This window comes from Leuciscus leuciscus, assembly GCF_965113295.1.
Source record: "Leuciscus leuciscus genome assembly, chromosome: 25".
NCBI classification, from domain to species: Eukaryota; Metazoa; Chordata; class Actinopteri; order Cypriniformes; family Leuciscidae; genus Leuciscus; species Leuciscus leuciscus.
Window position 1 is genome coordinate 10,689,397 of NC_138724.1, and position 15,134 is coordinate 10,704,530.

Genomic DNA, 15,134 nt, shown 5'->3' on the forward strand with positions numbered 1-15,134 from the left:
ATCTTAAAGCACAATCACTCGCACATGTCCAGACCCACTGCTTCAGAAATGCAGACCCACCCCAGACAAGTCTAAAACATCCCTGTCTCCTCCCTTCTGAGCGCCACCTCAAGAAGCTATGATTACTAGAATGATCCCGTTCCTCTCTCTCATCATCCTCTTTATGTTTTGCGGGCTGTTGGGAATATGTCCTGAGGAACAAGCGCGCTGTTGTTGTGCAGGCGTGGTGCTTTCTCTTGATGCAGAGTTTATTAGCCAGCTGTTCTTATCCATTCCAAACACTACTGTGTGAAGTTGCCATTAATAAATCAGTGTAAATGTATTAAGACAGTAAGAGGAGTGAAGCTCTCGGGGGAGATAGAGTAGATTCACACAAGCACATCTGCAGAATGAAGCACGTAAACACCATCTTGCCCCACAAGGGAGGAGGAGCTGTGCTCTCTTTTAGCAATTCAGCTGTTTAATACGCAAAATGTGAAAGAGCAAAAGTGCAAATAATTCATGAGGCAAAATTGAAGTTACACATGAAGACTATGTCTATTGAAGTATTAAACTTGTTGTGCTACAGACATGAATGCACTGATATTTTCCAAACAGTTCAGGCCTGGCAGATGAAAAATCCAAAACAACCTAGCAACCACCTAGCAACTACCCAAAACACCCTATCAACTACATAGAAACGTGTTAACAAACCCAAAACACCCTAGCAAACACCAAGCAATTACCTACACACCCTATCAACCACATAGCAACATGTTAACAACCATCTAGAACTCACTATCAACCACCTAGCAACTAACCAGAACACCCTATCAACCACATAGACCAAAACACCCTTGCATCCACCTAGCAATGTGTTATCAACCAACCAAAACACCCTAGTAACCACCTAGTAACTGCCCAGAACACCCCATCAACTACATAGAAATGTGTTACAACAACCCAAAACAGCCTAGCAACCACCAATCAATTAACTAGACATCCTATCAACCACGTAGCAATGTGTTAACCACCTAAAATCCCCTAGCAACCACCTAGCAACTGTCCAGAACACCTTTCAACCACATAGCAATATGTTAACAACCATCCAAAACACCCTAGCAACAACCTAGCAACACCCTAAGCAACTACCCAGAACACTTTAGCTTCAGCATAGTAACATATTAACAACCACTTATCCTAACAACCAGCTAGCAACACCCTAAGCAACTACCCAGAACTCATTAGCATTTGCACGGGAACCGTATTAACATCTCACTCTAGCAACTACCCAAAACACCATATCAACTACATAGCAACGTGTCAACAACACCCCAAACACCCTAGCAACCACATAGCAATGTGTTAAAAAAAATCCTAGCAACCACCCTAGCAACTTGCAGAACATATCAGCATCCACATAGCAACTTGTTAACAACCACTCAAAACCCCCTAGCAACCCCCTAAGCAACTCCCTAGAACACCTTAGTAATCAGCCAAATATTAGCCACAATATGTATAAACATAACGGTGGGAAAAATTCATTGTGTTCTTCGAAAAGCTCTTGCGCAACTAAACAAAAATTGACAGCTTTTGTTTAGTCTGTTCTTCTCTATGTAATCCAATGCATTTCTTTAAGCACACATCTTTGTGTCTAAGCAATGGAGTATCTTGTCAAACGTCAAGCTGAAAAATTGTTTACGGGTCATTTGCCATAATGGCAATAAACGAGCAAAATTACATGTGTTTGGCTCATGGTGGGTGTTAATTTCATACCTTTATTAATATGGACCGACACAAAAGGCCATTTGTATCACATGCAATAAGGCCAGTGTTTTCTGTTACAGCTGTTGATGTGCATATATCCCATGATGCACTTCATCTGCAGCCCCCATTTATGCACAACAACTGCTCTTTCTTACAAAATACCTGTGAGAGTGAGAAAACATCTGTTTTTACCCTACCTCAAAAAACATGTCTAATTTTTCAGCAGCTTTAAACGAAACAGTTGTAAAATACAAGGGCAGGGTGGGACGGTTCTCACTGTCAGCTGTTGTGTGGCTCTGATTGAATGTTTCCTCAGCAGTCGATCACTGAATGAATGAGGTGCTGAGGAAGCAGAGGGATTGGGTCATGTGTGTGTGTGTGAAGAATTATTACTGTCTCGACTCATTATGGATCAATCAGTGATTTATTAGGATGGCATCTCCAATCAGCAGCAATGATGCATCAGCAACATCTCTGGATAATGGTCTTTTATATAGAAATTAAAACAAATAAACAGTCAGACTAGGGGTGGAAGATCTTCCCAAAATTTCATATCACGATCTTCCCAATTTTGAGATGTACTATGGAGAATATTCAGACTATGGACTTCTCTATTTGCACAATTTAAAACACAGTATTGCATTAAACAATCAGTTGTCAAAATAGTCATTAAACCCTGAGTTAAACACTACATAGTCTTCACTGTATGCATTAAATATACATTGACTCTTATTAAAACTACTAAAGTTATTCAATCAAGAGCAGTGAGTGGTTTCATCTTTGTATTTTGTTTAACATTAATGACAGACAGAAGCAGATATTTGCATTAGGCTTTAAAGTCCCCCTGTAGTCAATAATTGTATCCCTTAAAACTCATCTTTGATCACCAAAATTACATATTTAAACATTTTTACCATAAAAAAAAAAAAATCTTCATGCCTTAAAATAGCTTGAACGTAACTCTACACCCTTGCCTCATTTAGTATGCGCAGTTCTATGAATATACAAATGAGCCCCGCCTCCACTCACTCGCACCAGTTCAGAGATCCCCTCGTTGACGATCACACGTTGGCCTGATTGGTTACAAGGTAGTTTGTGACGTCAGAAACACCAGCGATTTCAAACCACGTGTAAGACAGAATTCATGGATCTACTCACCAAAACTGACATTGACATATTTTTGTGTATATTTGGCCATTTAGGCGCACACCAGAAATCACAAGTATACTTTGCTCGTCCGTGTTCTGCTCTGTCCAAAAATATTGATCACCTTAAATTTGTAGGCATGTCCCAATATTTGACCATATAGAATATATAGAATGACAATGTTCCACCCCCCAAATATGATCTGTAACTGACTAGCAATAAGTAGCTAATCATTGTCCATAGCTGTGATGTAAACTAAAGACTAATGGTTATTCTGCAACTTCCTTTTTCAATGGGAAATATGTCAGCAATGGAAGGAAAATTGCGACAGGGCCAGTGTGGCTAGCTTGTGGACAAACTAATTAGCACAAAAAATTCATGGCTGGCTGCATAATTCTGTAACACCCGTACTGTCCCATCCATTCATGGAAATCCCACTCACACTTCTGCATCAAAATAACCATCAAACAACTCCAGGCAAGTTCTGAACATGCCCCCCACCAACAACATTACATAAATATATAGTCAGTTGGTGGTTAACATTTTTGTCCTCATTTCCTCCTTGAATAACTGATTAGTCTTCTTTGAACAAACATGCACCTATAAATATGTCATTGCTTTCATACATGAATTACAGCCGGATCAGCGTGCATTGAGAGTCTCCATCCATAACCTGAACACACATTCTTTCATAATTGCCTTGTTGCCAGCACAAATGCAATCAGAAACTGAACGTAGTCCATAACTCTGCAATTTGTCTAATTTCCTGATCCAGACAGATATGTTTAAAGGGAACACGAAGTCAAAATGTTACTTTTTTATTTATTTACTGGTCTTATAGTTAACAATTCATTGGTAAATGAATGTTCTTCCAAAAACAGTTTGTTTTCATGAATTCAACCATAGATTTGCTCATATTTTACCCTGACATGTAAGACCGGTTCCTGTATGCCTCGCTGCTGAGTGGTTTGTGTTTGTAGCTCTGTATAGCTTTCTTTTGAATCTCTATCATTCCTTGTTGTTTATATTGCTAAATATAACTTACTCATCACCATATATCTGATATTGTCTAATATTGCCTATCACATTAATCTGACATCGCTAGCTATTAATCTAAATCGATATCGCTAGCACAACACGTTAGCATTTCACTAGCCTGTTAACTTGTCATATGTGTTTACCGTCTTTTTTTATTTCTCACACTCATTTTTTATGAGTTAAAACAACTTTGGTAAGTCAAAATCAGTCAACAAACACGGTGAGTCATGTCATCTCCTGTTATTGTCCCTTCCACTGTCTACATGTTTAGTGTAGCCTCCTTTGTCAGAGATGAGGGTTTCACACGTGCTTAATTCTGAGATCTTCTCTGTCAACCTGACTATTTCTCTGCATTTGAGACACGCATCCAAACTTAAATTGAGGATAGTGAGAACGCAAGGGCTCTAGAATAGATGATGCAACTAGCCTAGCGAGCCGCGTTCATTGTTCAGTTCCGGTTGCAGAGCCCCACAGCAGGGCAACTGGGTGACTGAGATGGCATAGTCACAGGACAAAACACCACTATTCAGTTCCGTTGCTGAATTATACATTTTACAGTACATTACTTTGGCAGATATGTTTTTGAGACACATTTCCTAACAGTACAAACCATAAAGGACACGGATAATGAGGACACACAAAGCTAACAAGAACAACATCACAGACACAAAACAAGACTTTATTTTATAATATATGATCTACCACAGTCCTGTAGCCAACAGCTCTTGGACCATGTGTTGAGGAGTAGCTTATATTAAAAGCAGCATTACTACAAATTGAACTGAAGTGCGTCATTTCTGCTCTACTAGTGGTACTAAACGGAATTGCAATCTGATTGAGTTTTACATAATACTGTATTGTAACAAAAATGTGTAAAATGTTCTCCCTCACAAATGTAGATTCATTTTAGCAAATAAGTTTAGAAAATTGCTAAATTTGCAGAATAGTCTCAAACTTTTTGACAAGTCCCTCCAAGTCCACAGCGATATAATAAGGGCTCATGATTTTTCCAGTCATTTATGATATACTGTATAAAAAATGAAGGATAACATTTTTCTAGATGTCTCCGACCGCATGAATGGTATGAGCGCCTCTAGACAGAGGAATGTTGAGGGCACCAAAAGTGACCAGGCTTCACCTCTAACCTAAACAAAGGCAGCCTGGGAAAACAAACAAGGCTGTCTCTGCTCACTGCCCAGAAATCCCTATCTTGGCTTCAACAAGTGGGATGCACACACACACACACACACACACACACACACACACACAAAGAGAGAGAGAGACTGCAAGTGTGTGGGCACGCATTTTTGTCAGGCCGTCAATGGGAAGTTGCATTTTGGTCTTCCGAATCAACTTCGCAAAAAGATCGTAAATTAATGTCAATCTTGGGTTTGAAACCATCTGGAAAAATAATTCTGTGTGCGACCATAAGAAAAGAATCTGTTAGACATAAGCATAATGCATGGGTTGTAATTCAAGTCATAAAGACAGGTGGGTGGTTTTCACTTCTCATGAGAGGAACCAACCAGGTGTAAGCAGACCATAAGGGAATCTGCAGAGAAAATAGTACGAGCCTTGTACGACAAGCCCTATAAGAATCCAGCTTTGAAACATTATGTTCTCTTGTGTGCAGCTTTGCAGTTTGTCATATCCAATTAAATGTGTTTTTCCATAGAGGAAATTAAATCAGAAGAACTTGTTTACCGACATCACTAAACAGCCGGTCCAATTTAAGCGAGTGTATGTGTCCACTTTACCATCTCTATTCCTGAAATTTGCTTGTGTACAGCGTGAGACTTCTGGTTCATAAGTTATTTAATACTCTTTTACATGCCTGCTGCGCTAAATTATTCAAAACGGAGTTCCACACTTTATATAAACTTGCTTTCCATTCCAGATTTATCTAAATGATGAATATCAAAGCCTGAGGTGTAAAAGACAGATCGCCAACAAAAGGAAGTCCTGGGGCATTGGCCTATTTTCAATGCAAGACAGAACAGGTGCACCTACTGTGAGAGGCTATATTAAAACAAGACCAAACTCCCTTGTGGTCGGACAGTAAAGAACTGGACATTTTTGAACAGGTGCACAAACTGTACATCCACCATCAAATTCCTTCTGAAGCGAAACTTCATTTAAAGTCAACATGAAATCAAAGTTGATCCAATTTCCTTTAATATATACATTCATGGATTCATTGTGCATGATCAAATAACGCATTTTATTCTTAATAAAAAACTTTAACTTTGTAATCTTTAAATAATAAATGTTATTTTATTTTCTAGAGATGGGAAAGATACATCTTTTTTGTAGTTTTATTTATCTTGACATTTTTTTTATTTTTTTTCTATAAACTTATTTAATATTTAGCCAAGGGGTAGTCTATTCAGTGAGGTTAACTAGCAAGTTTATCTAGATTTTTTTTCTCTCTTCAATTTAGAGGTGGTGTTATAAAGTAAATCAATTTGGTGGTTAATTTAGAAATGCAATTTCAATAGTTTGCAATAATCTTGATATAAAATATTTCATACTTAACTAGTCAGTTAGTGAGGTTGATATAGATTATAATTTTTTAAAACTTAGATCTGCAATGTAATTTTTTTGCAATACTTATTTTTTACATATATACAGTATTTCATCCTTAACCGTTTTAAAACAAACTTCACACATATTGTATTACTGTATATACTTGATTCCTCAAACCATCTTCACTAACTGACAAATTGTGCTGCTTTAAAGAGGAAGAAATTAGTGACATGATTTCTCAGCGCAGAGATTTCTAGCATACTGACATTGTGCTTTGCTTTAGCGTGCTTACAGATCCAGTTGTTAAACAACCAAACATTTGAAGTGTCCATGGTGATTTGAATGCTGAACATGGTTTATTCAAAAACCATGTTAAATTCAACTCCTACCCAAGATAGTGCATAAGCATTCATCACCTTTCCACATTCCAGCTTTGCCCAAGGTCAAGGGTCTGTATTTGGACCTTTCAAGTTTCAGGGAATGTTTGCAAAAGGTCTGGAATGTGCAGTTTTAGGTGACACATCTAGTCCCTGTGGCGGGAAACCTCACAGTTGATTCACTGACAAAACCGTAAGTGGAATGCGTGTGTTGCGAAACAACACATTCCTGGTGTGGGAGCATTGCGAAGTGCATGCATTCTTGACTGTCATTCTTGATCTCCCTGCCAGCTTTATTCCAATCAAGCTGAAAAAAAAAACATGATAAAGAGTTACCTCCCACCAAGAGCGTGGATGTCATCAATTCCAGCACGCAAAAGAACACAACAGTCAGGATCCGGAAGTTAAAATCTCATTCATGATTGCCATCAAAGAATTTTTGTATAAAACTTTCAGTACACATATTCCTTGACAGATTGACCAGGTTGCTCTTTTGGCATATTTGGTAACACATTAAACTGCCAATCAACGTTTTGTCCTGTTACTTCTGCAGTCAAACAGTGGCGCATTTGGGAACTTTGGGGTATCGGCACTAAGCAACATTGGCCAACAGCTTGTGGTTTCCAAGGGAGGATATTTATATGGGTGAATCCCGCCGAAGCATAGCGTACTCACTCTCTCATTATGTGAGCTTTGCGAAATAATTACCTAAACAGCCTTGGGACATGAAAAACATCAACATTCGGATTGTTCACATGGTTCCAAGTCTCCAAAATGCATCAGGCAAAAAGACAATGTCTGTGCCAGTGTCCTGGGCCAGACAAGCTTTTCAATTAGTATGCGTGTGAATCCAAGTACCATAGGAGATTGATTTTTCAGTCAAGACATGGGAACCAAGGATGAAACAAAGTTACAACTCAGAGGATTGGGATCTAAGCTCTTTCAGATTATCAAAGATTATCAAACAACTGAGCTTTGTGAGAAAAGCTGTAAAGGGTGTCAGGATGAGACATGAGAAAATGAGAGACAGACTAAACCTTTTCCTGAACTGTGATTTTGTAGAATAAAAATAACAGCAGCTGCTAAGGCGAGGAAGAAAATAGAAGCATCACCTGCCTTCAAAAAAGTTAAGGCACCTTAAAAATAACTTAATTTGTCTCAGAAACTCACCACTTTGAGAGAAAATTCAACAAAGTTTCAAAGACTCAAAGTTTCAAATTGTAGAGAAGATCCAGACAACCAAATCTGAGAATATCTAATATTCAACATTTACAAAAACAGTGTCCAAGATGAATACAATTATTTTCAAATTCTAGTTTAAAATAGCCTAAATGTGCCAAAGTTTGAATCTTTGTGTTCTATATTGACTTTCATTTCGTTTTGAAGTTTAAATTTATTTAGTCTAAATATGTGATGTGGTGAAACCCATAATCAAAACGTAAGAACATATGTTGCATAAATTTACAAATGTTGTTAATTATATAATTAATTTCATAATTAATTCAAAACTTTTTTTTGTACAACATGACATTTTCCAAATTAAAATTATCAGATATTTGAAGAGATTTACTGATATGATTCCCTGTTTTCCCTTCGCGTTTCTGTATGCTGGTTGCACCACATGACTTTGATTTGCCAGACAAATGTTTTTTGAAGTTTTTACAATATATATAAAAAAAAAAAAAACGCTTCAATGGCCCCCTCCCCCTCCCATTTTTTTTTTCTTAATCATGATATCAGAACAGTTGTACTACCCTGACATTTTTTTATGGAACGCCCAAAAATATCACAATACATTTTCCTTCAGAAATTTCATGAAAAAACGTATTCATCATAGAAGATGTGTATTCAAAGCAGTGTATGTTTTTTATATTAAGAAAAACATTCATATAACCATACATAAAATGTGTGCCATGTCTTTGACTTTGAATTGAACTTAAATGACAAAAATGTGAGTCCTTGCAGATTTTCAGATGATAGTTATATGCTTTGAGTATGTTGTTAGTGTGTGTTGAGTAAGCACTCAGTGTTTGTGGTTGTTTTGTTTTTCCATCTTGCTTGCATCAGACAGGAGCTGCCATATGAGTAAATGCCAAACCCAAACACCTTTCACTTTCTCCACCGAGTAGAGCGGTCCACTCTCGGAGATGGAGCATTCAAGCATTTAAATGTTTATGTTTATGATGATTATGATTGTGTCATTTTAATTCTTTCTAGGAATGCTCATACCACAATGTGAAGGGAAGGTCGACATTTACAGTCTCTTCCATAAATTGTTTGCATTGGAGTTGCATTTGGTTCATCTTTCTTTCATATTGTTCAATAACTACAAGAAAAGCAGAATAACTGCACCTGCTCTTGTAGGCAATGATATATTCAACAACACACATCTGGAACATTATAAAGCATTGTAGCTAGAATGCTTAAAATGTTAATACAATTAAGGTGTTAAAACATTTTCTGGAATGTTATATCAAACTATAACAAAAAACTGGCCAGTGGAAACTATTCAATTACTAGAAAAACTAGAAAAAGATTAGAAAGTTCCCACAATAATGGTTCCTAACGTTCAAATAATGTGAATGACAGCCTAGATGAAGTAGTATTTTATACATATTCAGAATATTTTTGGAGCATTAAAAATAAACACTTCAAGAATGTTAACTCAATCAAGGTTGATTGAAAGGATTTTAGAAACATTACACCAACCTAAGTATGTAAAAAAACACAAAAAAACACCCAGTTAAAATCACACAATAATTGTCTCTAACGTTTAAATAATAAGGATACAACCTAGATGATTAGTATTTCATAGATTGTACTTATGGAACGCTACAACCAATGGTGTTAAGTATAATTTCAGAAACAACAACCTAAATATGATAAATATCATTCCTTTTTACCAAGTCTTGTTTCAAAGGGGTCCTATTAAGCGCTTTTATCAAGTCTTGATTTTGTTTTTGGGGTGTAGAAGAATGTTTGATTGTTCAAAAAACAAATTTTTCACATATTTTACATTATTACAGCTCCTCTCTCCCCATTCTGTCCCAAACGTGTCTTTTAGTTCCGGTTTCGATGAAGCCCCTCCTTCCGAAATACGAAATGTGCTGTGATTGGTTAGCTGGCCCAGTGTGTTGTGATTGGCAGTGTGTTCGGGAAATGTCCCGCCCCTCCATAACCGTGAGTTCTGCTCTACTGCAAATATAAAGGATGGCGGCAATTTCAAACCTGTTTCAGACCCTGACAATGTTAACAAACAAGAGGAGCATTCAGAAATGGTTTCATGCACGGAATTTGCAAGCACGGATTTCAGGATGTTTGAGAGTGGTATGTTTCCTTGTACATTATAGGTACGATGTTAAACATGAGGATTATTAAGTGTTTAAAATAATGCTCCGCGTTGTGATAACAACGCCCCTTAGCTGTTATAAATTCACTGTAAACCACGGTTTCTTGGGGCTTATTGCTTAATTTTACCCATTCTAAGTTCGTCAGCCTTAGGAAGGTCAAACAAATGAGTTGAGGCATTATTTAAATGAGGAACATTATGACTTCATAAAGCCTGGAAATATTGTGTTGTAGTCCAAGTGAGCTGTTCGTTGTAGTTCTTAAAAAGTGGATTCTGTTCAATAAAACATCTCCCTCTGGAGTGGACTTTGATATTTTTTATGCTCAAACAGCAGAATTACACACTAACTAAAGTTGAAAAAGTGAAAAAGCACAATAGGACCCCTGTAATGCTTAAATGTAAAAACAACAACATGATTTTTCATATATTTGACATTGTTACAGTTCCTCTCTTCCCAGTCTGTCAGTAATGCTTTGTTCAGTTCCTGTCTCTATAAAGCTCCTCCTTCTGAAAAGCACAATGTGCTCTGATTGGTCGACTGGACCAGTGTGTTGTGATTGGTCAAGAGCTTCGCGAATGTTTGGGAAAGGACCCGCTTCTTACCATAACCGTGAGGTTCAACACACTACTAACTCGACTCAACCAGGCCAGGACCCTTTTTTTGCGTATGCCTTGGGCGGGAATTATTTAAATGAGGAATATTGTGACGTGTTCGTTGACGGAAGAAAACTCAAGACTACAATCAAAGTGTTTCAGAGAGTTCAGAAACAGTGTCGGACTGATAGAGAATAACTCTTTGGAGTGACTTTGTGCTTTTTCATGCTGAAACAACAGAAAATTGTTGCTAGTTTCCGCTTCCCAAAATAACTGTGGATGGTATTGCCTAGACAAAGCATTATTTTGTACATATTCAGCAACACAATTCACCATTGAACATTGCATTTCAATGTAAATGTTAAACACTAAAATGTTCATTGAAATGGAGAATATCTTTATAAATGTTATGCCAATGCTCTACTTGCATTAAGAAAACTGTCCATTTTAAAGTTTCTGATACTATTTCTAAACTGGAATATTGGGAAAATATTTCTATAACATTTATCATCTGGGTCTTTACATTTAAGCGCAGGGGTTTGATTTGGCTAGAAGCTAACCTGACCTTGAGAGCGATCAAAGGCTTTTATTGTGTTATCTGGAAATCTTCACACTTTTGAACATATTTTTTACACCTTTCTGAGATTGTCAATGGAGTGTGAAAGACAGAAGCTTACACGTCATGAAAGAGTAAGTTGCAGAGAACTAGAAAGATCCAGATAACGATAGAGAGAAACAAGGAGAAGGTTTTCACTGAATACTTACAAAGCAAGTGAATGATTTGCATGTAAGGTGAAACTGTCCATCTTAAAATACAAAAGCTTTCACAAACCCTAATGAAAGCTCACATGTGTTAGTCAACATTGATCCAGAGAAAGCCAATGATGCTTAGTGGTCACCACAGGGGTCAATGAAACTCACACTGTTCATCACTTTCCAGTAAAAGACCATGATGTGTTTCCTACTAGCTACTACCATGGGGATATGAGTGAAAAACTAAAAAAAAGAGCTTGCCCTGGTCACATTTTACCTGAAAAAAATTGCATGATACAGAAAATGAAACCTATTTAAGATCAAAATAAGCACATTTCCCCCAAATTCTCATTAAGCACTATCTATCTATCTATCTATCTATCTATCTATCTATATATAATAGTATAAGCCCTTAATTACTTTACTTTTATTCCAGATTTACAAATGAGGATGTCCCTAAAGGGAGATTTTGTCAGGTTTTGGTCACTTCTGGTTACAAATATGTCCCCAAAATATAGTTAAGTAGGTACACAAAGACTTGACCTTTTAAATATTAATATTGAACACTTTTGAACTTTCTGACACTTATTATAGTAACATTTTTGTTTTCTTCTCAAACCTCAACATTGTGTCTTTAGATTTAGATTTTAATAAGCTTCAACCACTAATTACCACTTAATTAACTACAACCACACTTAATATTCAACAATATTACTGATTTGACTGCAATGACACTACCGGATGGGAACTGAGCTGGACTCTCATGTTTTCTCCAGAAATGCTTTATAGCTAAACTGAAGTTATTCAATTATTGATGATCTTTACAGTTATTGAACAGAACTGAATAAAAACTGAACTGACCTCAGCTGAATAATGACCGTTTACAATTGTCTTTTTCGAGCTGTTTACAGCAGAACTGAATTCTGTTTGCGTCACCGATCATCCTGTTTATTACTGTAAAGCCGCTTTGAAACAATAGTATAAAGCACTATGTAAATAAAGGTGCCTCGACTTGACTACAACCATTACTGAAACTCACTCTCCTGTACAATGCTTCCCATGTCCCATCTCGCTCTCGATCAATGGCCACACATCTCTAATGTCCAGCTGTGCACTCGGACCTGCTGTTCCTCATCAGTAACACACAGTGGTCTAAACGGAGCACATCAGCATCACCTAAACAGCTTAACAAGAACAAGTGCTGAACTGACACTTTAACAAAGAGCTGAGCTGGGCATTTCAACGTCTACGTCACAAGATTTAAGTTGATTAGTCATGAAATGTTTCACGTGAACACATATTACACAGGTGCGGCATCTGCAATATCTGACTGGATGCGTTGCTATGCAGTTGCTAGGGTGTTCTGAGTGGCCAAGTCATGCATACATCGAAAAATGATTGAGAAGGTTTTGTTGAGTGAATAGGATAATGATATTACACGACTCCTAATGATATACTAACCAGATTTTGTGTCTGTGCTGGACTTTAAAGCATGCAGTCTGGTCATTAGCAGAGCGAACGCGGTTAAACACAGATCGACAGGGGAATCCGGTTAGATTAAAAGCAAACAGCAAGTTCATAAAGGACTTAGTGAGAAGCGCCTTGTTAAAGAAGCATGATTAATGTAGCTCTGAACACTCGGGAACATAATTAAATCCAGGATCCACGCTATATCATCAGTTATTCGTCATGGTAGGATTCATGTCTCATTTTTCACTGAGAGATGTTTGGGAAAAGATAGTAAACATATTTTAAAGATGTCCCTTCTGGAGTTTCAGAAGAGATCTCAAACTGTGATCAGATTTTCCAAGATAGCAAAGTTTGCAATTTAACATCAAACATGTCATTATAAACATCTCATCTGATCCTTCTCAAATCTAATTTTCTGTTATCCACGATTTTTGCTTAAATGAACTGCTCATATTTTTCTTTAAAAAAGACTCCAATAGTCTCACTTGTGTCTCTGCAGTTTCAGAAGAGATCTCAACAGTCTCAAACGGCTCTAAGACTTTCTAAAATTACCAAAGTTTGCTATTAAACGTTAAGAATTGGATTATAAACTCAAATATCTTGATCTATGTTTTCCATATTCCTTTTATAGTTCCTTTATACACTCAATGTAGTCTAATTTTTTATTTCTCCAAAATATGTTTAAAAAAACACTAAGGAGATATTTTTTAACAACCCAACTCTATGAAATGAGAATAAAGAAATACGATTAAAATGGAGAACAATGTGAAACTTTTGCTCAGATTTTTCTTCTAAGAAAGACCAATAATCTCAGATGTGTCTCCTATAGGGTTTCAGAATAGATCTTAACAATGTCTCAAACAGTGCTCAGATTTGCCACGATTCATCTAAAACCAAATGATATGAGCTAGGCTACATCCACATTCATTTTATAGTTCTCATTTGTGTATATTTTAGGAAAAACGTCTGAAAAAGAGTTGATGCCTCCTGAGCTATTAAAGAGCAAGTTTCCCTCTAAACAAGGCTTGATGTAAAATAATCCTTGAGCCGGAGATCTCACAGACGTCACAGCAGCGGCTCAGGAACAACAGGTTGATTTACAACTGCAAACAAACAAGCGGAGGACAGTTTTCTTACCTCATAAATACAGAATTCCTCCTGGCTTTGCCGGCTACTTCCACATGAAAGCAGAAATGTCCTCCTTTGAGAGAGACGTGCAGGTGGTGTGTGTGTGTGTGTGTTCGGGTCTTTAACACTCCTCAAGAGTCTGACAGCACTTCCCACTCACATCTGCAGCTCTCTCTCTCTCTCTCTCTCTCTCTAAGCTCCGCCTCCTTCTCCAGGTAGGAGGAGTGTCTTGTCTTGAGTTTCTGTCCCCTCACTATTGACGTCTTTCACACCCACGCCCATCCATTTAGTTCACTTAATGAGGACATACTTGACTTAGACCTAACAAAAACATAACCCAAACAGAAAAAAACAAACATTATTCATTATTAACAATACACTATTTGTATGAAATGTTGGTACAATAAGGTTTAATTAGGTTTTAATTTTTAACATTAAGTATTGCATTAAATCACATGAACTAACAACGTGCAATGAGCAAAACTTGCATGAGTGAGCATTTGGAGGTGTTTTTTCACACAGCTTCTATCTGTGTGTGAGTGTAACCAGATGCTTGCAACGGAAGTCACATGTTCAGCTTATTCAAACAGATTTCTGTCACTTTTGGTACCCAGAGGAAAGCTGTATTGCTCACAGTTCAGAAGACTTCATGGAGGTCTCTGTTTTTATTTCTAAAATACTCACGAGAAATAAAAAAAAGACTGCATTTTATCTCACTGCTGTCTGGAGAATGAGACAGGAGATCTCATTTGTGATGTTTCTTTTCAATAGATAATTAGCACTGTTGTAGATGAGAGCTTAAACACACACATACGATACACTGAAACCGGACCATCAGCTTCCCATTGAAACCATACAACAAAAACTCAAGTGGACAAACAGCTCAATCACAAATCACTATGGTTATGTGGGTGAATCTATTGAAAAGATATCTGGGTCATATTACAACCCAAAAACAAATAAATTAAATAAATTGTTTCGCATTAAAAAAATTAAGTTTCTCATTA

General features: G+C 37.1%; 1 protein-coding gene across 3 annotated transcripts in view; it reads right to left on the reverse strand.

Annotated features, from left to right (window-relative positions):
* Positions 1-15,134, reverse strand: part of rassf7a (Ras association domain family member 7a) — a 46,428-nt gene that overhangs the window by 14,027 nt on the left and 17,267 nt on the right. The window contains exon 2 of one of the 3 annotated variants that reach the window (XM_082160492.1): positions 14,137-14,448. The exons of the other annotated variants lie outside the window; for them this stretch is intronic. The gene's annotated coding sequence lies outside the window, so the exon portion shown is untranslated. The remainder of the gene's footprint in view (positions 1-14,136; positions 14,449-15,134) is intronic. 3 annotated transcript variants of the gene reach the window in all.